The sequence below is a fragment of the Physeter macrocephalus genome, unplaced genomic scaffold (assembly GCF_002837175.3).
Source record: "Physeter macrocephalus isolate SW-GA unplaced genomic scaffold, ASM283717v5 random_249, whole genome shotgun sequence".
Taxonomy (NCBI): Eukaryota; Metazoa; Chordata; class Mammalia; order Artiodactyla; family Physeteridae; genus Physeter; species Physeter macrocephalus.
This window is the reverse complement of record NW_021145535.1, coordinates 48,253-70,047: the sequence shown is the minus strand read 5'-3', so window position 1 is coordinate 70,047 and position 21,795 is coordinate 48,253. Positions and strand designations below refer to the sequence as shown.

The window sequence follows — 21,795 nt, the reverse complement described above, 5'->3', positions numbered from 1 at the left end:
CTCTTCCTTCCACAAACCCCCACTGCCTTGGCCCATACCTCTCCGGCTCCCCAGGGGCCCAGGCTGGGAGGCTGGAGACTCAGGGTATGGCCCTTGCTTGATGTAGTCTAAGCTTGGGGGGGCGGCCCGAGGGTGGGAGGGGTGGGTACAGGCTGCTGGGTCGTCTGGTGCCTTTGGGAGCTGTGCTGCTGGAGTCTTGACTCCTGTAACCAGAGACCCCACCTCCACCCCTGAAAGCCAGGGGGCTGAAGAATCACCTTGTCTCTGCTCCTTGCCCCTAACTTGGCTTGGGGTAACAGTGCTGGGAAGGAGAGCATTGTTAGGCTCGTGGCCCCAGCATACACAGCCCTTCAGTGGAGGGCGGGGTGGGGGGGGTGTGTGTAGAGTGGCCTGGGGTGGCAGCAACCAGGTCTAGGGATTGGCCAAAGGCTCCTTTCCCTTGGGGAGGCCCAGGAAGTGGGCTGGGGCTTGTTAAAGAGACAGCCCCTTCCCCCTGCACAAACAGGGCAGGTGCAATAGTGGTGGAGTTGGTAACGTGAGGTGCCCAGCTGGTGGGTCAGTGGCCTCGAGGGCTGTCTTGGGTCCTGGGGGTCAAGATTCTGGCAGGAAGATTGTACGAGGCCCATTTGCTTGGTGGAGAGGGTGGTCCAGACAGGAGGCATTCCTGGGGTCAGTGGACTTCCCCTGGAAGCCCCTGGTGGCCTGGGCACCCTGCCCTGGTCTCGGAGACCCCTGCGCACTAGGTGGAAGGGCAGAGGAGCATTTTGCACAATGGAGAAGCCAGAAGGAAGGGGGTGGCCCAGGTGGCTGGGAGGGCTGAGGAGCACAGAGGAGGAGCCCTTCCCACAGGCAAAGGCAGAGCCCCTAGCCCCCTGGTTGGGGCTGGGGCACTGAGTCTGTCACCACCTGGGCACTTGAGAGGTGAAACCAAAGGTGGGCAGGGGATGGGTGACAGCACTAGGGGCCACCCCTGTTGGTCCTAGGTCTGTGAAGCCCTTCCCCAATGCCTTGTGTCGCGTACAGTTTTATGTACAAATAGGCGACATTTGGCCAGAGGAGACCCCGCTCAAACCCAGCCTGACCCAGTCAGTGTCTTCCTAGAGGGGACCTAGTCTGTCCCGACCCCCTACTTCAGAGCATGTCTCTTGGTAGGGGGAGGGTATTTGGGGACATACTTCTCTCCTAGGGTCCCTGAAGCATGTCTCACATCCTCGGGGGAGGGTCTCTGGGGCATCCCTCACCTCTGGGGGCTCCCTAGGCCCTATCTCTCCCCTTGGGAGCCTCTGGGGTGGGGGGACATGTATTCCCGCTGGGGACCATGGGAGCATGTCTCCCCCGCTACCCAGGCTCTCTGGGGAGCCTGTTGTCCTCCCAGCGTTTCTGGGAGTACTTAAGGCATGTCAGTCTTGGGCCATCTCTCTTCCCAGGGAAGGGGGCTATCTCTGAAGCATGTCTGGGAAGAGATGTTTCTGGCCCTCCCTGCACCTCTCCCCCAGGGGTGTCTCTGACCTGCAGCACTTCGGATGAGACTGGGCAGCTCTGAGCTGTCTCTTCTCCCAGGGGCTCTGGGATACCTCTCTCTCCTGAGGGCCCGGCCTCTGGAGCCATTTCTTCCCTGTGTGGGGGCCGTCTCCTGGTGTTTGGTTGGCTTGTGTTGGCCAAGAGAAAGCCTCTTAGGGGGCGTCTCCACGCGGGACTTCTCTGGGAGGGGGGACTGTGTCTCGCCCATGGGGTTCCCGGGCGGTGTGTCTGCCCGTGGGGAGGGGGAGACTGTGTCTCCTCGGGTTATTTGAGTGGGGAGGGGGGCCGTGTCTCTCTCGTGTGTTGGGGGGGCGGGGGTCGGGGAGGGGGGTTTTGGGCGCATCGGATGCCCACACTGGGGTCGTGTTTCTCTTGGTTCGTGCCACTTCCCACCGCCTCGCTCCTCCCGGGAAGGGCTCCCGTCCCGCCCCCACTCCACCCCCGTCCCTGGCGCTGCGAGCACAATCCCGTCGATTTGTAATGATTTCCGTCTCTCTGTCTTTCTCTTTCTCTGACCACCCCCGCCCCCCACCCCGCCGCGAGCATGCGCAGGCACCTCCCCTACCCCTCCGGTTCGGTTCGTTTCCGGTTTGTTTGCTGAGCTGTCAATGAAAGACCCGTGTAATTATTCCCGAGCTTTACAATAAAAGTGTGAAAACCGGACCCAACTTGGCTTCTTCTGGGCCCTCGGGCCAGCGTCCCGGAGAGAGTGGAGGCTAAGTCTGGGGTAGAGACCTTGGAGGGGGGCCGGGGGACGCGGACGGGAGAAGAGGGATCGAGACCCGCACTGGGATCAATCGGTGCCACGCAGGGATGGGGGCAAGAGGACGGAGACTGAGGACAGACATGTACTTCATACGCCTCAAAGTGGCCCCCGTGCCATCCGCTGGGCCCGATCCGCTCCCGGCAACCCCATTCCCACCGGAGCTGACATGCAGGCTAGGGGTTAGGCTTGGGGGGCGCGCCGCGCTGCGGAGGGTTAAGCTGTGCTGCTTTCTTCCAGGGGGCATGTATCCATTCCCGCACCCCTCATTTAGCAACGAGTTTGAATCGTGGAACTGGATAGGAGAAGGGGCGGGAGACATGTGTCTGTCTGTCGCTCCCTCTCACGCTCAGGAACGAGGGTTGGAAGTCGATGTACGGGGACCCGAAAAGGTCTCAGCCCCCGTCCACGACTGCGCTCCCCTCCCCCTGCTTCCGGGCCCGGGCCCGAGCGGCCCAGGCCTCCTCAGCCCTGCTCCCGGGTAAACACCAGCTCCGGAGAGGTCGTAGAACAGAAACCGGATCAGCCGGTTTCCCGGCCCCGCCTCGCGGGGCGCCCCTCCCCCCGCGTGCGCTTCCGCTCAGCCCGCGCGCCGTTTACTCCCGCTCGCGCAGCGTGGGCCTGGCTCCCGGACCCCGGACCCCGGACCCCGGGGTTGGTTCAGCTGCTGGGATTAGTCGAGAGCAGGGACTAATCCTGGATGAGCCTCCGTGTAAACCCGGATCGACCGCCGGGGGTCGTGGGGGCCCTTTTATCCATTCCCATACTCCGGGCTTCTGAGGGCCTGGACCCTCCCCACGCCCCCTCGCTACAGTCGGAGACAAGTTGGTTGGATCTGCTGTGAGGAAGAGGTGGGGGCCGGCGGGGGGACAGCGTGAAGACACTGCCAAGATCAGGCCTGGATCAGTCGCGCCCCAGAGAGCCTGGCAGTGGGTTGGGGGGGTGGGCACCCTGAAAGGAAGGGCAGAAGCCCCACTGGCAGCCTCTGAATCCACAAGGGGTGAGGTCAGCTCCCTGGCTCAGTATGCAACTCCGTGCTCCCCACTGATCCTCCAGTTACAGAATCTCCAGCCCTTCCTCTACCTGTGGCAAGGGTGACCTGCCCCTAACCTTGAGGCCTCACCTCCTGATCACAGGAGGCACTGAGTCAGCAGGAGGGTCCCATGTCATCTCCACCCCTGACTTGGCCAGACAGTGAGGGGTGAGGAGCTCCTCCTGTTGAGGCCAAGCCCTGGCAAAGATATCAGGGGTCAAGGGACTAGGGTATTAGAATCCTGTCCCTGGTTGGTTCATTCATACCACAAACATTTCACGGTCTCTATGGGAGAGGCAGACAGGTAAACAATGACCACATCATGTGTTCAGCCCTGCCCTGAGCCGTAAATTCAGGCTAGAGAGCCAAAGGAGGTGTCTCCTCCAGCACCGTCCAGCAGGCTTCCCGGAAGAGGTGGTACCAGAGCTGAGTTCTAAAGGGCAGATGGGGAAGAGCCCACTGAGGAAGGGGTCTGTATCCCAGGCTGATGGAGCAGTGTGTGTAAAGGCCTGGAGGTACAGAAGGAGAAGGTGAGGTAGCTCAGGAAGGCAGGGGCCAGAGCTAGCAGGGCCTGCTGGTCAACCTAAGAAAGGAAAGGGAGCCACTGAGGGATTCTAAGCCTCTAAAAGAAAAGGTCAGATTTATGTTCTTTACAGATTCTAACTGTCCTCTTGCCTTCTCTGCTGAGGTTTCTCTGGAGAGCCTGGGTTGGAGGTGGAGGCATATACCCACAGACAGCAAGGAAGAGGAACCAGGGTACAGTGTATATTAGGAAATTCAGTCCCCACATCCTTCCATCACACCTGGAGTTAGAGAGACCTACATTAGAAATCTGTAGTACTTCCTAGTGGTATGAGCTTGGGCAGGTGACTGTGCCTCGGTTTCTTCATCTGTAAAATGGAGCTAATAATGCTTCCCATCACAGAGGATCATTGTGGGGCTTCAATGAAATCATGTGTCCACTCTTTTATTTAACACATATCTAACATCTACTATGGGGCAGGCTCTGTGCCAGCTGCTGGCGTTACAGCACTGAATTAGACAGGCATGGTCCCTACTGTCTCTTAGAACTTCCATTCCAGTGGAGAAGACAGACAACAAACAAACAAATGAGGTAATTATAGGTTGTGTTAAAGCGCTGTGAAGGAAACAAACAGTGGGACACAAAGGAGGATAACTGGAGGTGGGGGAGAGAAGGGGGCTGCCTTACTCAGTGTGGCCCAGGCAGCTTCTTTAAGGGAACCTGAAGATTTAGAGCTCAGAACAGAGTATTCCAGGCACAGAAAATTGCAGCTGCCAATGCCCTGAGATGGGAGACTATAAGGAAGTTAGCCTGATTCCTCTAAGATGCTAGGCTTCCTGAGGGCAGGAACCTAGGTCTCTCACTTCTCGCCACCTCCTGGATAAATACTGGGGGAAGTAAATAGAAATGGAGGGGAATTTCCGGCTTGCTGGGTCAACCTCCCCACCCCCATCCCCTGGAGTGTGTTGTGAGAGGGGGTGCTTTTGGCCTCTTCTCAGCCTGCCCATCTGCACAGCTTAATCTTCCCTCCAGCTGTTCTATACAGGAAAGGTCTCTGCCCACTTCTGTTCCTTTCCTGGGGTTCCCAATCCTCTCCTTGGACAGGAGGGGCAGCTTGGGCCCCCGCCCAGAATCTGCTGATCAAGAGCCTGGATTGAACATGATTTAGTATCTGACCTGCAGGGGTTGAGGGTTACTGGGGCCCTCTGGAGTCTCCCCTTCGGCTGGGATCTCACTTCAGGGAGACCTTGAGGAAAGCTTCCTTACCCGAGGATACGTTTCACCCACAGCCACCCGTGCTGCACAGCGCACACAGCTCCTCTCACCCGCTCACATCCAGCTGCACATTATGTCCCCATGGCAACCAGAAGGCCTGGTCCATGGATGTTAGAAATAAGTGCCAGAGGAAGAGGAAAGAGAGAGAGAGGAGCAGCATCAGAAATAAAGAGACTCAGAAAGATAGCCTCCCAAGGAGGCCCCCTCTCTTTCCTTGCACCCTCTGCCAGGAAGACTTGAATGGACTCAGGGCCTCAAGAATGAAGGACCTCAAGGTGGGCACTAAGCAGTGGGCTGAGGGCTGTCTGGACACGGGTCATAGGGGCCCAGTGGGCAGTGAGGGAGGAGCAGGACCAGGGGAACTTGGGTGAGTCTGGAGTTTTGGACTAAGAATACTTGGTCTGGGTAAAAGGCAGAGGAGGTGTGTGGGTAGGGATGCGAGACTTAGGGGAGCTACTTTCCCTTCTTCCTGGCCTAATTGGCTGTTCAGGCCGAAACCACCTCTTAGTCACTGAGTCTAATTAGAATTGTTCTGGAGAAGACAGTGGGGGAGGGGAAGGAGAAGCTGGGGTGTGAGGGGGGAAGGGTGGGAGGAAAGGGAGCTGAGTGGGGGTGGGGAGTGGGAGTTCCTTCTATCACCTAACATCCTTCTGTCACCATCCAGCGGCTGGGCTGGGCTCTTAACTGTCCAGGCTGTGGGTCACTCTAATACCCCCGCCCAGCTGTCACTCGTGTTCCGTCACACACACCTGCTTTCTGCTCAGTGTCTGTCTCTTCCTCAACCTCTCTCTTACTCTCTCTCCTGCTCTCCTTCTCTGTCTCCTTCTCTTTCTTTTCCCCCTTCTTCAGGGTCTCCCAATCTCTGGCCAACAATGTTTGCCTCATAAAGAGGTGAAGATTTTGGAGTGCTGGCTGGGGCTGATCCACTTTGGACTGGAGGAGAGGCAGGGGGGCGGGATTATATTCAGAGCAGCCTCATCTTTGAGGAGTAAGAGGGAAGGGGGCCGACGCTGCCCAGGCATGACTTCTCCCCAACAGACACACACACACCTCTGTTCCCACCTCCATCCCCTAACCAAGTGTCATCACCTCTCTGGAGTATGTGGAGCTTGGCCTCTGGAACTGGACTGTCTGGATTGCCTTGGACAAGTAACTTAACCTCTCTGAGCAGCAGTTTCTCTAGCTATGAGATGGGGATAATAGATCCTAACTTTGTAGTGTGGATTTAAAAGGATGATGCATGTGAACTGCTTAGCACGGTAAGTTATAAGTGCTCAATGAACGCAGCTTTTATCCTCAGTCCCCAGCTCCTTTCCTTTCCCAGGCCCTTCGGGAACCAGGACAGACGTGTGCATCTTTCCCTTCTCCTTCTTCTGCTTCCCCATTATTGCGGGCCCCTAAATTACCTCTCAGTTCCTAGACTCAGCCCCATGGCCTTTCTCTCAAGGCTCCCCTCTATGGGTGGGTGTCCCCGTTGTGGGGGATGAGTATGGAATAGGAGGTTCGGCTTGGATCCTGCCCCTGCCCCAGCGGGGGTAGGGGTTCGGGACATACCCTTCTCCAGTCTGGGGACTGGGTTTTCCCTCCTCTGCAGGCCTGGAAGACGACGAAAGAGGACAGCCATAAATGATGTAGGGGAAGTGCACTTGCTGAGGGGGACAGGATGGGATGAGCAGAGTCCAGAAGCCTAAATATTTCATGGGGCTGCAGCACTGGGAAGGGCAAAGTCCCCGAGCTGTGTTTGTGAATGTGCTCTGGACTCCTCGTGGCTTGGAGCCGGTCCACAAGCTCATTGCCCCTGCACCCCCCCGGAAAACTGCCCGCAGTGACCCCTTTCCTGGCCAGGAGCTTTCCCAAGTTCTCAGCACTTGCATATTTAATTTCTTAACAGCTGTGGTAGTTGGTTCAGGTTTGAGGCTGTATTTTGACATGGTCAGGTTTTTCTTGCCTGTGTACTCAGTTTCCCGCTTTAGATGCCCCGGGACTGGTACTCTTGGACCTCATCTCAGTGTTCTCAGGAGAGCCACGTAGTTGGCAAGAGCTGATGGGGTGGGGGCAGAGGCGGGGCTGGCGGGAAGGAGGTCTCTCCGATTTTCTGTCTCTGTCTGTCATGGTTGACTGAAGAGCAAGGCATCTATCTGAGCAGGGGGTGAATGGGCGGAGAGCAGCAGGGTCTAGTAGCTTCCATGTCCACTGCTTACAGATGACCTGGGGGACGGCCTCTGCCAAATCTCTGCCTCCAGGTGGCCCCTGTCAGCTGCTCTCCATGGTCCTTTTCCTGACTCCCCATCTAAGTGGGGGATTAGAAAGTGCCCTTGTGATCTCTGTCACAGATTCCCCTTTATCCTTTTCCTTGACCTTGGCCAATCTATCATTATTTCATGTATTTGTTTACTTGTTCAATTTCTGTCTCTTCCCACTAGAATAAAAGCTTGCAGGAGGCAAGAATCTTGTTTAACTTATTTACCATCCCTGAATGAATGGGAGGAAATCTGCTTGGAGAGTCTGCAGCCAGAGCAAGAAAAGGGAGGCAGAGAGAGGGCAGCCACAGGTGAGTAGGGATACAGGTGGGAAGGGTCATGGTGGAGAGGGGGAAGGAGGTGTGGAAAGTGAGGGGCGTGGGTGGCATGGGGATGAGAGGGAGACTGGGGAAGAGGGGGATGTGAGGAGGGAGCTGAGATGGAGGTAGATGGAGCTGGAGCCATGGGGCGTGGGCTTTGGGGGAAAGGATCCAGGCCCCCAGAGGGGCTACAGGCAGGTGCCTTTGAGCAGAAGATCAAGCCTGGAATAGAAAGCCAAGGACAGGCTCTACCCTCAGCAAGTCTATGCTTGGAATTTGGGTTTGGGGCCAGAGTGGGTGGAATGCAGAAACCCACCAGGAATAGCTGAGCCATGGGAGTTTCCCAGGGCCTGCTGGTACCATCAGCATCCCTCCAACTCACCCTCATCCCCAAATCTGGGCCAGATGCCCAGACTGAGGTCCCCTCCACTTGCCCTTCTAAGCCCATAAACAGGAAATGCCCCAGGCTGCGCTGACCAGTGCCGCCCTCAGAGAAAGAGCCAGGGATCTTCCCAGGGCGGGAAGGAGGTACACAAAGCCAGCAGGGGGTCCTGACTCTGTGATTACCCAAGCTTCAGAAGCCTCCATCCGCCCAAATCAAAGGTGAGGGCAATATCAACTCATTAGCACTAAGCCCCTAGAGGAACCTGGGCTTGAAAGAGGAATCCTTTCCCAGGGCTCTTCCTTGAGGAAGCCCCTCCTGAGCCCTGGGGCTTCCTGAGAAGGCAGGCAAGGGACAGGGGTGGTAGCCTGGGGTGCGGTTGGGGAGACTCCCATCAGAGAGATGGTGTCTCCCCCAGAATTGGTCACAGTGGCTGTGGAGGGGGAAGCAGAAAAGATTGGAGGTGCTGTGCACCTGCAGTGGTTGTCATGGCAACCTGACTTGCATCCCAAGAGGGTGGCCTCTCCCTCAAAGCCCTACGAAGCCTGGAACACAAGCGTGGACAGCACACACACACACACACACACACACACACGCACACGCACACACGCACACACACACACACGCAGCTCTGCAGAACTCTACCCCTGAGAGAGCCCTGTCAGCTTCCTCCCCCTTCAGCTCTCTTCTTCCCCGGGTGAGGCTGAGACCAGGGGACAGGGCCATGAGAAGAGGCTGTGTGTGGGGGGGGTGGGGGGGCTAAGGATGGGGAGGCCCTCCACAAGGCAGGGTGTTGGTGTGGGGGGGTGTGCAGTGTGCCTGGCGTGGTGTCCCCAGTGTGCGTAGAGAACAAGTGCCTACTGAGCTTACCCACTGCCAGTCCTGCAGTCAGACCACACAGGAGAGGGATTTGGGAGGGAGATGATTATTAACAAAGACAACAACAATCACAGTTAACCTTAATTGAGAGCTTATGAAATCCCAGCTATGTGATTGTGGCGAGCATTTTACAGGCAGTGTCTCATTTGATCCTCACAACAACTGTACAAGGTGGGAATTATTAGCCCCATTTACAGATATGAAAACTGAGATGCTAAGAGGTAAAGTAACTTGCTCCAGGTCCAGGAACTGGAAAGAGACAGGGAAAGACTCTGTAGGAGGAGGCAGAGGACAGCGGTGCCAACGTCTAAGGCCACCTGTCCTGTCGCCAGGCCCACAGGATACTCCCTCCCACCCGTGTGCCCCGTGCACCTCAACAGGGCTGGTCTGGTGCTGCACCAAGAGGCAGGGCCCGGGGAGTCTCATTGCCTGCCTGGGCTGAACTGGGGCAGCTGAGGGCACCTGTGAGGGTGTAGGGACACAGCAGCGGGCATCGTGATTGGCACGAGCCAGGGGAGCGGCTGGCAGCCTTGCTCCTGGTAAACATGAGGAGAGGTTACTTCACAAGGAAACAGTAATTAACTTTAATTAGCACCTTGCATCTCGGAATATTATTAACATCTCAATTTCTCTAATCAAGGCAGCAAGAGAGGGGCAGCATCTGCCTTGCTGACTCCTTCCTGGCCGTGCTCCCTGGCTTGGCATGGTTCCTGCCCGGCCCCCACTGCCTGGATGGCACCCAGGAGCACTTCCTCAGAGCCGGGTTGCCAAGGGGAGCTGGGGAGTGAGGAGAGCCTGGACTGCCAGGGCAGAGAGAGCAGGTCCAGGTCACGGATGCAGGAGCCAGCAACAGGGCAGAAGGAGAGGGGCAGGGCTCGTTGTGTGGCCACCTTATGTTTCCAAGTAGACTATAAGCACCAAAGGAGGGCTAGGCTGTGTTCCCCATCAGAGAACAACATGGCTGCCTCACTGTCCCCTTTCCCTTCTTCCCTGTCTTCCTTCCTTCTCCCCTCTCCTCTCGCTCTCCCTTCTCCTTCTCTGAGGTCTTTCTCTCCCTTCTCTCCAACTCCCCTTCTCCTCCTCACCCGAATTTTCCATTTCAACATTAATTTATTAAGCATCCTTTACAGGCCAGGGGCTGGCTTCCACCACTGGGGATGCAGCAATGGACACCACCGGATAAATCCTGCCCTGGGGAGTTTAGAATCCCACAGAGGCGATAAGGCTTGGGCATAAAGAACTGTAATTGGGCCCATCCTAATAGGCATCATAATGGAGGTGCAGATAGAAGGCTGGGGGTGCGGTGGGTTCTAGGAGGGAGGAGGAATGGGAGAAGCCGGGCCCCTAATGGTGGGGCACCCAGACGGAGACCATCTTGGGCACCGCAACAAAGGGAGAGGGACCCTGAGACAGCGAGGGCACTTGGTGCTGTTCAGCCCTCTTCCGAAGGCCCTCAGGGAGGGGAGGCCCTGAGGGCACAGGAGTTGCCTCTCTCATCATTACAGCCACCCTCAATGGCTGCTGACCCCACCAGGCATCTGACATTCATAACTGACTGTTCTCCTTGGTCTAATTACAGCGGCCTGCTGCTTGCACAATTGGTTATCTATTTGGCAGTGTCCTCGTGGCCGTCTTCCCATTCCATTCAAATTGTATTTACTGAGCACCTACTGCCTCCCTGGAGCAGGCTCCAAGAGCTGGGGCTCCTCTCACAGGGTGTGGAGGGGTCATAGTCGGTTGAGATGCCTAGAGGCCTGAAATCTCAGCAAAACAAAGGCGGTATGTTCAGGGGTTTCCCCCAGGGAACAGGCTGGTTCCACATTGGCCTCGGCAGCACTCCTCGCCTCAGCTATACTTGTGCCTACACAAGTATACTTCCCCTCCCACCTCTGTTCTAACAGAGGACAGTGCCAGAAGGCTAAGGTTCAACTGCAAATCTTGTCCAACATTAACCCAGAGGGCAGGTTAGATGTTCAGTGGAGACCCCGTGTGTGTCATGTTGCCAGGTGCAAAATGGCACCAGTTTTGTCTGACCGCCCTACTGTGGGGCACGGAGCGGGAATGGGCATTTGTTTTTCTTTGCTCTCACTCTGCTTGCCAGTTATGATCATCTTTGGGTGAGGCCTACAGCATCTCACTGAATTCTCACAGGAACAAAAAGAAGCAGGGATTCTCATGCCCATTTCACAGCTGACAAAACATGACAGAGGTGACTGGTCACACAGGTGGTCAGAAAGTGAAAGCAGAGCAGGACAAGCCCCACTGTGGCCGTCCCAGGATCACTTTCCTAATAGTCTCTCGGTCTCCCCACTTGATTGTGAGCCCAGCCTCGGCCAGGAGCTGGGACGCTGGGAGGGGCCTGAGCAAGGCCCCTGCCCTCAAGGACAATGAGAGAGCGGCCCCTTGCTTCTAGCAAACCCTAGCCCTCTCCCCTCCTTCCCCTCCTTCCCCTCCCTTCCCCCGACTCCTCCCCACCCCCACTCCAGCTCCCCAGGGCCAGGGGCTGCGCCTCTGTAATTGTAGAGTAGCCTGCACAGGGCGGGGAAGAATCTGACGTTTCCAAAGGCCTTTTTGATGTCGCTGATTATGGCGATGATGAGGCTGTCCATCTCCTACCAAGACTGGGGCCTTTCTTTGTTTCTCTCTCAACTGGGGTCTCTCTTGCTCTCTCTGCCCTGAGGACTGGTGTTGTCAGGGGACCAGCACTTGCTTCTCTTTGTGGGAGGAAGAGGATGGACCGGCCGAAGTGAAACCTGGGGAATCAGCCCACCCTTCACCTTCCCGGAGCTCTGGAGTGTGCTGACGTGGTCATTAGCATAATATTTGCATAAGGAACAATTGAAGAGATTGGAGTCTTGCCCCAGAGGAAACACCTGCAAGGAACTGTGAATGAAAGCCTCTCCCACCCCCCACTCTGAGATCCCTCCCACAGGATGGGGGGAAGTGGCAGGAACCCAGCATGCCTAATGATGATGACGAGGACAATGACGAAGTGATCACAGATCACAGTTATCACTCCCAGAGTGCCTACTAAGTGCCTGGCACTGGAGTGCGTCTTCCATCTACACAACCACCTGAGATGACACATCTTATTATTCCATAATACAATTTACAAGGGAGGAAGCTGAGGCTTAGCCGCCCCGAAGTCAACTAGATGATGTTGGTGGCAGAGCTGAGTTTTGGAATGGGGGTGTGCCCTCAACCACTCACGGCGGACTGGGGTGCTCTGGGCTCAACTCGGGCGCCAAGATCCAGTCTCCGTGGGCCCAGGGGATCCCGGGAGGAATGGAACAAGGGCTCGAGACAGGCTCCTCCACAGGGACACACATGCTCACACACATGCACAGCCACTCTGCCCTGCCCCAACCCGTGCTTCTGGAGGCAGAGGAGCTAGGCTGACTTGGCCTATAACCAGGTTAGCCAAGATCCAATTAGCTAGTTAGCACAGGCAGAGCTGGGGGCAGGCAGAGCACGCAGGGGAGCGGGGACGGATGGGTCGGGTAATGTGCAGAGACAGCGGCTCCACGCTAACCTGATAAGCAGCTCCCAGCATCGATGAGGCCCAGCCTGGCAGGCGGGGTGGGTGGCCTCAATCCCGGGAGGCTGGTTGGCGTGCCGGGGACAGCCTGTGATCCCCATCCCCCGGCTGCCACACAGCCCTTCACAGGGCCCTCCTCCTCCGGCCTCCCCTCAGCGGCACTCACTCCCGCCCTGCCTCCTCTGAGGGCTGCGGGCAAGGCAGCTTCCTCGGGATACATTTTCATCCAGATGAGGCTGGGATGTCTGCCTCAGGGAAGGAAGGTACGGGTGAGGTGAGACCACCACCTCCTCCAGGTGGGAGGGCGGGGGGTGAAGCAGCTGGAGGAATTATTGGGGAGGGGTGTTAAAGTAATAACCGTCGCTATTTGTGGAGTTTGCTATGCGCCAGGCACTGTGTAGACCATTTATGTGTACTCTCTCTTTTACGCCCACAGCAACCCTTTGCTGTAGGTACTATTAGAATCTCCATTTTGCAGATGAGAAAACTAAGGCTCAGAGAGGTTAAGAAACTTGCCCCAAGTCACGTGACTATCAAGACTCCTCAGGCTAAAACCACCACACAGTACTACCCCTGAACCCGGTCTAGGATTAATAATAATGTACCTGATAGTCATACTTCTTGGCTTTTCTGTATATAATACTTTTGCTTTAGAATTTACAAAGGCTCTTTGGATTTATCCTGACAAGCCCATAAGGTAGATGTTTTATTTCTAATCCCTACTTTGCAGAGAAAAGAAAAGAAAAGAAATACATTCAGGCAATGTGACTTGCCGGAAGCCTCAGCTGGTGAGTAACAGTCAGAACTTGAACCCAGGCCAGGACCTTCTGCCCCTAGTCTTGTGCTCTTGAGGAGACAATGGAAAGAGAAAAAGACATCCCATCCTTAAGTGAAGGGTGGGTGGTTCATCATCGGTCACAAGCTTGCTGGAAGGATTGCAAAAGGCACCGTGCTGGGCATGCTTATTGGGAGCAGGGGGAGGAAGCGAATGTTTTCCTGCCTCCATGGAGCAGGTGGAGAGGAAAGCCCTGAAGTTCAGTGTCCGGGGACATGGGGCTGCGGCTGCGTTGGCCAGGGGACTCCAAGGAATGAAGAGCCAAGAGAAGGGTCTGCCCCTTACGGCACCAGATCATCTCTGGTCTGATATCCTCATGTTTTTCACAGGCTGCATCTGAAGCCCAGGGAGTTAAATAACTCCCCAAGGTCACACAGATATGGGCATGCAAACCAGGGCTCCTGACTCTAAGGTGAGTTTCCCCTCAGCCCGGGACCTCCCATTCATAGCAGGATGGGGACATCCTAACCTTCTGAGCTCTAAGTCCTGTCTGACATCCCCTCACACCCACCAGGGAAGGAACAGATGCTGTGCCAACCATCCCTGGGGGGGAAGTGCCCCCATTTCCCTCTCTCTGTGCTCTGGGAGGAGGGAATCAGCTGAACTCTTGCCGCTTCAGGCCATCTGGGGCTTTGGGGTTGGGACCCGGAGATGTGTATTAAGAAGGACAGCATGAGGAAGGCACACACCAGTGCGGGGCACAGCATTTGAGCCACGCCCAGGAGAACATGGGTGCACATCTGTGTTACTCTCTGCCTTCCCTGATACCGGCACCAGAAGGGTTAAGACGTCCCCAGCCCCAGGGGACTGAGGAGCTGTCTGTGCAGGAAGCTGCTCTCCCAGTGCCCAAGGCCTCGGGGAGTGGGGAGGGGAGCAGCTTGCTCAGCCTCTTTCCCAGGCTCCTCAGTCCCCTGGGGATCCAGCTACATGCCAGAGAGGTGACCCTTGACCCTTCCCCCTCCACCCTCCCGCCCTCCCCAGCCTAACTGGGTAAAGACTCTGATCCCTGCTCAGGGTGCTGGGAGAGTGGGATCCCCCCTACTTCCTTACCTCGCTTTTCCCACTATCTCACTTATTCCCCTTCGTGCCCTCCTCCACTCCCGCTCCACAGTCACCATATTCAGACCCCTGAGTTTCTCCCCCAACCCAGCCCTGGGCCCCCAGGCCTTTCTTCCCAGCCCCCTGCATTTGTAATCTTCTAAAAATAAAAGCCTGTGTTTCAAGTAGGCAACTCCGGAAATACACAATCCAGCCCAGGCATCCGCCGGGTGGGGACAAGAAAGGACCCTGTCCAGAGAAATACCTAGACATAGCAGCCTCCACCCTCCCAGGTAAACACAGGAACAAAGCCTGTTCCTGATGAGAAAGAAGGCAGGAGTGGAGGATGGGCACAGGAAGAGGGAGAACGTTCTCCTGGGTGGGGCTCTTGAGCTAAGGTCCCTAACAGAGAGGGTCTGGGTCTCCCTGTGGCCTCCCCTGTCTGTCATCATGAACAATTGCTCCTCTCCTACTTCCTCAGCAATTGCTGGGCGAGGTGGGGGGCTTCTTTCCCCCATGGCCAGCCCCGTACATCCAGAGTCAGGACTGAAATGCAGGGAAATCCCAGCAGGTTGGGGCCCTATCCCCTGCTCTGCTTCCCAGGGATGGGCAGGATGGCCGCTTTGGGCAGCGCTGTTCAGAGACATCTGTTCCCCATCCCTCTGCATCCTCCTGGACCCTGGCCATGACAGAGGCCAAAGAGGTTCAGGAGTGGCACCATCTAAGACCCCCTTGTCTTTCCCAGCTGTGTGATCAGATGGCCATGGGAAAGGGGGCTCCTCACTGGCCGGAAGGGACACTCCAGACCCTCTGTGGCTGACCCAGGCTGCTTCCACGGGGTGGCAGAAGGACTGGGACCAAATCGTGCTGGACTTTGATAAGATTCACTCCCGCACTGGGCCTGATGGACTTTCTGGCTGGAATTTGTGTAACTGCCCAATTCTGGTATGTCTGGGGAACCTCACGAACGATAGTAATAATTGGAAGAGTAGTAGCTAACATTTTTTTAAGCACTTACTGTGTATCGGACTTGGGCTAAATACTACACGTGCTTCATTCTCAGTCCCCTCAGGAGCCCATTTTTATCATCCCTAATTTACTTATTTTTTTATTTTTTTGTAACTTTAATTTTTAAAAATTTTCGGCCTCACCACGTGGCAGGTGGGATCTTAGACCAAGGATCGAACCCATGTCCCCTGCAGTTGGAAGTGCCGATTCTTAACCACTGGACCACAAGCGAAGTCCCCACCCCTAACTTATTGGCGAGGAAACTGAGGCACGGACTGCTCACAGAGCTGACCCTAGCCCCAGGTCACCCTAGTAAATGGCATCCCGACAGCCGACTGACCCTCGCTAACCCCAGCCTGGCAGACTCCTACAGCAGCCTCACAAGCCACGCTGGCCTTACCGTCTCCTTCAGCGGGAGGCTGGGCGGGGCTGGCAGCCTCAGCAGGGCCCGCCCCCAGCGCAACAGTGAAAGAGACAAAGACTGACTAGAGAAGCTGCCCTCTCTGGTCAGCATCTTGGGGCCCTTTCCCAGCCTGTTGCCTGGCCTTGGTGCTCTTCCCCACATCTGGCTTTTGCATCCTGAAAAGAATCAGCCCCTCCTCTCAGGCCCAAAGGGAGCTGTCCAGCTCTTCCTATACAGCACACGATCCCCACCCGAGAGCAGGCATTTTGAATTGCAGCCTTTTGGGTTTAGACAAAATGTATCTGTCACTTGGAAATTCGATGGTGTGCCTGTGCCTGGGAGAATCCCACCATTAAAGCTGGTAACACAGGTAAACACTTAGGCCAGCACCCGGCATATGCACAGTGAGTAGATTAGGGGGTCACTCGTGGGACCCCTGAGATGCATCATCCATGGTAATAATAATGCTAGCATTACCAGCTACCAGTTATTATCAGTCACAAGACTGACCCTGTGCTGAGCACTTCACAGACATTTAATATTTGCAACGACCTATAAGTTACATGCTACTCCTCCTCATCTTGCAGATGAGAAAACTGAAGCGAAAGTCTCATAGTTAGTAAGTGCTTGAGGTGGGATTTGAACCCAGGCCTACAGATTAGTGGCCTTCTTGTAGTCACTCTGCTCCTGGCTGATTGGCCCTGTGCATGTCCCACAAGTACACAGGCCCCTTGGGTAAAGTAGGCAGCGTTTCCTGAAATTCCAAAAATGCTCCAAGCAGTTCTAATGGGAATGTCCTGCAACTTGGGTCAGGCTTTGCTTTAACCCTCTAGTTGGCTGCTGGCCAGCACTCACCTTCCTGTGTCAAACTCTTCTGATCAATAACTAGGGGATGCTTTTATGCTCATAAAGCACCCACTAAAATACCACCTCATTACTGTAATTCTTGATAACTCCTCCCCACCAAAGAATCTCCTTTCCCTTCTCCTGTTTGTCAGCTGAGCTACTAATTTATATGTTCTGTTTGTCCTTCGCTTTTAGGTCCTACCTGATCCTCCCTCCTACTGTGACCTTGGGGGTCCAGGATACATTCCATGCAAACTCCCCCTCCCCACTCCTACCACCGGTATGGCCTTGAGACATGCATTTAACTCTAGCCCCTCTGTTTGCCCACCCTATTATCTCTTTCTTAATACTTCTCTGGTCACATCACTCCTGCTCCTCCTCTGATTGTCTATGGTGTCCCTATCATTGCTTCCCTCCCCCGAGCCAATGGCACTGAACCGCCCAACATGTGTAAGGGTGACTGCCTGGAAAATGTAACTTTCAAAGAGCCTGAAGTTGAATGACAGTAAACAGAACCTTGGAGACCCAGACATCATCTAGGGTATACATGGACTCAGCAGCAGGAACTTAGGCATAAGGCAAGATGGGAGAGAGAGGGATGGGATGATCAAAAGAATGAGCTGGAGGGAGAAATGGGAAATGAGGGAAGTGATATTGATTCAACCAGGCCAAAAGAATCCTTGACTGTCAGTGTTGGAAAGACCCTTAGAGATCAACCAGTCCAGGAGTGACAAAGGAGTTTCAAGTCATGAGCTAATGCTGAGTGATGAATAGCAGCTGCCTGGAGTGTGTCCTGAGAAGAAAGTGTCGTTATTGATTAGCAATGTCTGCCATGGGCACTAGATTAGAAATGGTAGCATGCGTGCCAGAATTTACATCCCTGATCTAGTTTCGACCTCTTCTTTCTGGAGCAACTGAGAAGCCCAGAGGGGAAGAGACTTGTCCAAGGTTTATACATTGGAGCAAATCTCAGGGCCCTTGCTGTCTCCTAAAACCCAAGTGAAGGTTGCACACACATCCTAGCCAAAGACAAGGGACCCAGGGAAAGAGGGTCCTCAGTATGGAATAACTAGTAAAGGAGCAGCCAACTTGAAGCTGTGAAGAAGACTGTGGATGCATCGTAGACCAGACACTGGGTGAGTGCTCAGTTCTCACTAGGTGATCAGTTGACCGATATGCCCAGTACCCTGGTTGTACCTCCTCTGACCTCTGGCCTCCCACCCAGGGAGGACAAGGAGGCTCCCTGGAGCAGAGGCCTTGGCTCTCTCTAGACAAAGAGTAGAGAACACAGTCAGAGGGAGGCAAAAGGAGGGGGAAATGGTCTTGAGGCAGGGATGGCTCCCATAGGAGCAAAGGCACTGACTATGCCACAGTGGAGAGGGCCTTGGAGAAGATGGCAATTAGGAGGCAAACACACAGGCACCTGTGCAGGTTTGGTATGTGAGCCAGAGGAGAAGAAAGAACCTCCAGGTGACAAGAGCTGCAGAATGGAGATAATGATACCCTGACAAAGCAGTGGGGGCTTGGAGCCAAGCCCGGCCAAGGTGCTGGCACAGCTAAGCCATGACGTACCACTTCCAGGCTGGGGAATGTGGGCCGTGGAGGGGCAGGGAGGTGGGCTGAGGTGCCCAGCATCAGCACAGCCTCAGAGGTTTGCTACTGAACTTCTGCCTCCCTCCCTGTCTCTGTTGCTTTTCCCTTCCCTTCCTTTCCCAGTCTATCTTTTCCCTTCTCTTTTTTTCTTCCCTGTACTGCTCTGTACAACAGAGTCTCCACCAGGAGCAGAAATGGGGAAGGGAGTGGTGAGAATAGTGGTGACACTGAAAGATCTGGGAGCCGCTTTCATGCAGATCACCTCCCAAGGCTCTGAAAACAACCCAGGCTATGAAGGAATCCAAGAGCAGAGAATCAGATCCAACATCATACCCAGTTTTTCACCAAAGGAAACTAACGCCCAGAGAAGTGAAGACCTCCGCCAAGTCAGTGTCACGCTGATTTGCATGCCACTTTCCATCCCCCTTCTACTGCTAGCACTCCCATATTTTCCCTGGGGAACCACCCCTTCCCTGCCTCTGTCCATGTGGTTTAGAAAGTGCTGAATAAACCTGACCGTACCCAAGATCTCAGGGTGGCATATGACTGGAGCTGGCCCATCTGTGCCTTCCAACCCTGCATCACAAGTCTCGATAACAGTTGATCCCATAAGGTCAGCACTGGATCTTTTGTGGAACAACTGGAAAACGAGTGCTTTTTTTCCATCGGGTTTGTCATGTTGGTAGGTTTAAGCCTGGAGCTGCTTAAAACACTTATGGAGTGGCTACCATAGAGTAAAGCCAACACAAAGGAAAGGAGAGACAGATGCCAGATGACACCGTCTGAGTGCCTGGATCCAGCTATACCTGAAGACTAACCTTAGACTTTTCAGTTATGTGAGCAAAAAAAACTTAAGCCAGTTTGCATTGGATTTGCATCCAAGAGACTCTAAAGCAGCTTAGAGAAACAGAAGGAGAGAAAGACCACCCAGAGACAGAGACAATTGCAGGGATGAGGACCAGGTCTGATAAGAAAGTGGGGGAGTGGGAGGGCTGGTCCATTAGGATCACTGAACTGACATGCAACAGTGAAACAGGAATACCAGAATTTATTGGAGGGAACACACAGCCAAGGATGATTCTGCAGGTGGATTAATCTGAGGTGGGGTGAAAGTTTCTTTCCTGCTACATAAGCTGTCTATCTGTGTACTAACCAAAGTCTGCCGGAGCCCCCAGCCTGCACAGGGCGTGGGTCGACAGAGGGTGGGGAGGAAGGCACGGTCAGTTGGAGTTTATCTTGACAGTCAGCAGCCAGTTGCAACGGACGTCCCTACTAATAGCGCTATTAGTAGCTCATAAGCCTCATTCCAAGACAGATCTTTAAAGACAAATGAAAACATTCAACCAATCCCTGCTTATCACGTGAGCTCAGCATTGCCCCACCCCCACCCCGCCCCAATCCATTCCTTATCAGACGTCCCCAGATTTTATCTGATTTACAGGATACTAAACTTAGTGATAAACAAGAGAGACTGAAGGAGGAACTAAGTCACAAGCTTGACTCATCCACAGTCCAGGTTGCTCAGTTCCGACACGTCGCACATGCAGCAACCTGGGGAAGGTGACCACAACTTTCCTTGCTGTAGCGGCACGATGTGCTGGAACCTCATTGATTATAACCTAATGAGATGACCTCCTGGGGACCACCAACCTTGGGCCTCCTCTGTGCTGCTTGCAGGAGGTGCCAGGTGGGCATGGGCATGGTGGGAGGAAGTCATGCCCCGCGCTGATAAGAAACTCCCTTCCCTTGTCCCAGACACACCGATGTCTGCCTCTCAGGGGTGAGAGGGAGGACACGGCCTTAAAGAAAGACAGAGAGGGTGGAGGGTCTGGTGCCTGGGAGTTATTTCTCTCTTTACTCGTCCCCACCTCTCCCACTTCCCGTCACTGGGAAACCATCAATGCTTTAAAAAAAAAAAAAATGACATAAACAAAATACATATATGTAGTAGATGTGTACCTATAAAATTCAATATATAAAAATACATACAATATTCAAGGAGTTGTCATTCCCCCTGTCAACTCTTTGTTTTAGAGAACTTTCCATGCTTTGCAGTTAAGGTCCGCCCCATCATTTCTTACAGCAGCATGGTAATTCTGTTTATTTATCCACCCCCTTATTGATGGACATTGAGGTTGTATCTGATTTTTTTTTTTTTTACTGTTGCAAACAAGAACATCTAATACATTTTGTGCAGTGAACACCTAATAAACTTTGTGCACACGTATGAGTGTTTCTTGAGGATTCATTCCTAGAAGAGAGATTGCTGGTTCAAAGTGTGTATGAATTTTTCATTCTGAAAGATACTACCAAGTTGGAGCAGAGACCTTTTTCCTGTGAAGGAGCCATCCCTGGGGCTGAACCAGAGATGAAAGCCACCTGGGGTGGAAAGAGCATGAACTTTCAAGTCAGATGTGTTCAGCTTCAAATCCTGGCTCTCCCGTCTTCTTCCTGTGTGACCCTGGATAAGTCACTTAACCTATCTGAGCTTCTGCTTCCTTAACTGCAAAGTGGGGGACCATAAGCACTGCCTCACAGGCTGTTGCAAGGATCAACTGGCTTCCTATAGGCCAAGCCTCTAGCATGAGGCTGGCACAGAGTAGGCTCTTGGATGAGGTTAGTACCTTTTTCCTGCCTGGACCCCCTTCTGCGTTCATCATGGGAGGCCACCTCTGGGGAGAGGCTGGGGAAGGTGATTTATCAGGAGTGTCAGGACAGAGTGAGGACTCCACAGTGGCTCCTTCTGAAGATCACCCAGGCAATTCTGGGAGCTAGAGACGATTTCAAGTAAAGCGTAAGGATTTGCTTTGGAGAACACAGCTTGGGGGCCATCCCCTGGAGAACCTTTCGCTAAATGATCCCTTCACCCCACCCATTGCCCTCCATGTTTTCATGGAAGAAAAAGAGTGGGACGGCTGGATTTTATCATAGGGAGTGGCTGGATTGCTCTTGGTACAGAGAATGAAACAAGAACATGCGCAGAAGACAGGACTAAGGTTGGGTAGCAGGGTGAGATCTCTGTCTTGGAGAGCCGACGTGTGGTGGGTGAGGAAAGCGGCAGGGCTGCCCTGCTGGAGACCCCGGCCCAGGAGCTGGGCCATCCGCCACGGTTCAGGGGCAGGGTGGTCCTGTGAAGGGGTCCGGAAAGCTGGCGGCGGGGGGGCCATTCTTTGAGGGTAATGGCCAGACTGTGTCTGTAGGCCCAGTTGGATCCCTGGCAATGCTCAGGACCCCTCAGCTACAGGTTGCTGTGCACCCTCCCCCGACCTTCAGGGCTATGGTTTCTTCCTCCTGGAGACCACATGGGACATGAGAATCCAAGACTGGGCTGCCCTTCTTGGAAGAGGATGAGTGTGTGAGCCCAGAGGCTGCTGAGGTGTGGACCACAGTGGCGACTGAGCCAAAAGAGGCAGAGCTGCGCAGTGTGGCGGCAGCCATGGTGATGACGGCTCTATAGTTGTAGCCAGAATGAGTGATGGCTTGGTCCGGGAGGCTGTGGGGACCTGGTAAGGAAGTGCTCTGTAATTGGAGTCTGAACACTTGGTTTCCAGTCCCAGATCCATCTATTGCAAGCTGTGTGGTCTGGGGGAAATAGCTT

General features: G+C 54.5%; 1 long non-coding RNA gene across 1 annotated transcript; it reads left to right on the top strand.

Moving 5' to 3' along the window:
• Positions 1–7,551: 7,551 nt before the first annotated feature.
• LOC114484980 (uncharacterized) lies at positions 7,552–20,410 on the top strand. The gene is made up of 4 exons (XR_008616628.1): positions 7,552–7,666; positions 13,205–13,262; positions 13,639–13,721; positions 15,093–20,410. It is a non-coding gene; the product is annotated as an uncharacterized lncRNA (long non-coding RNA).
• Positions 20,411–21,795: the final 1,385 nt, after the last annotated feature.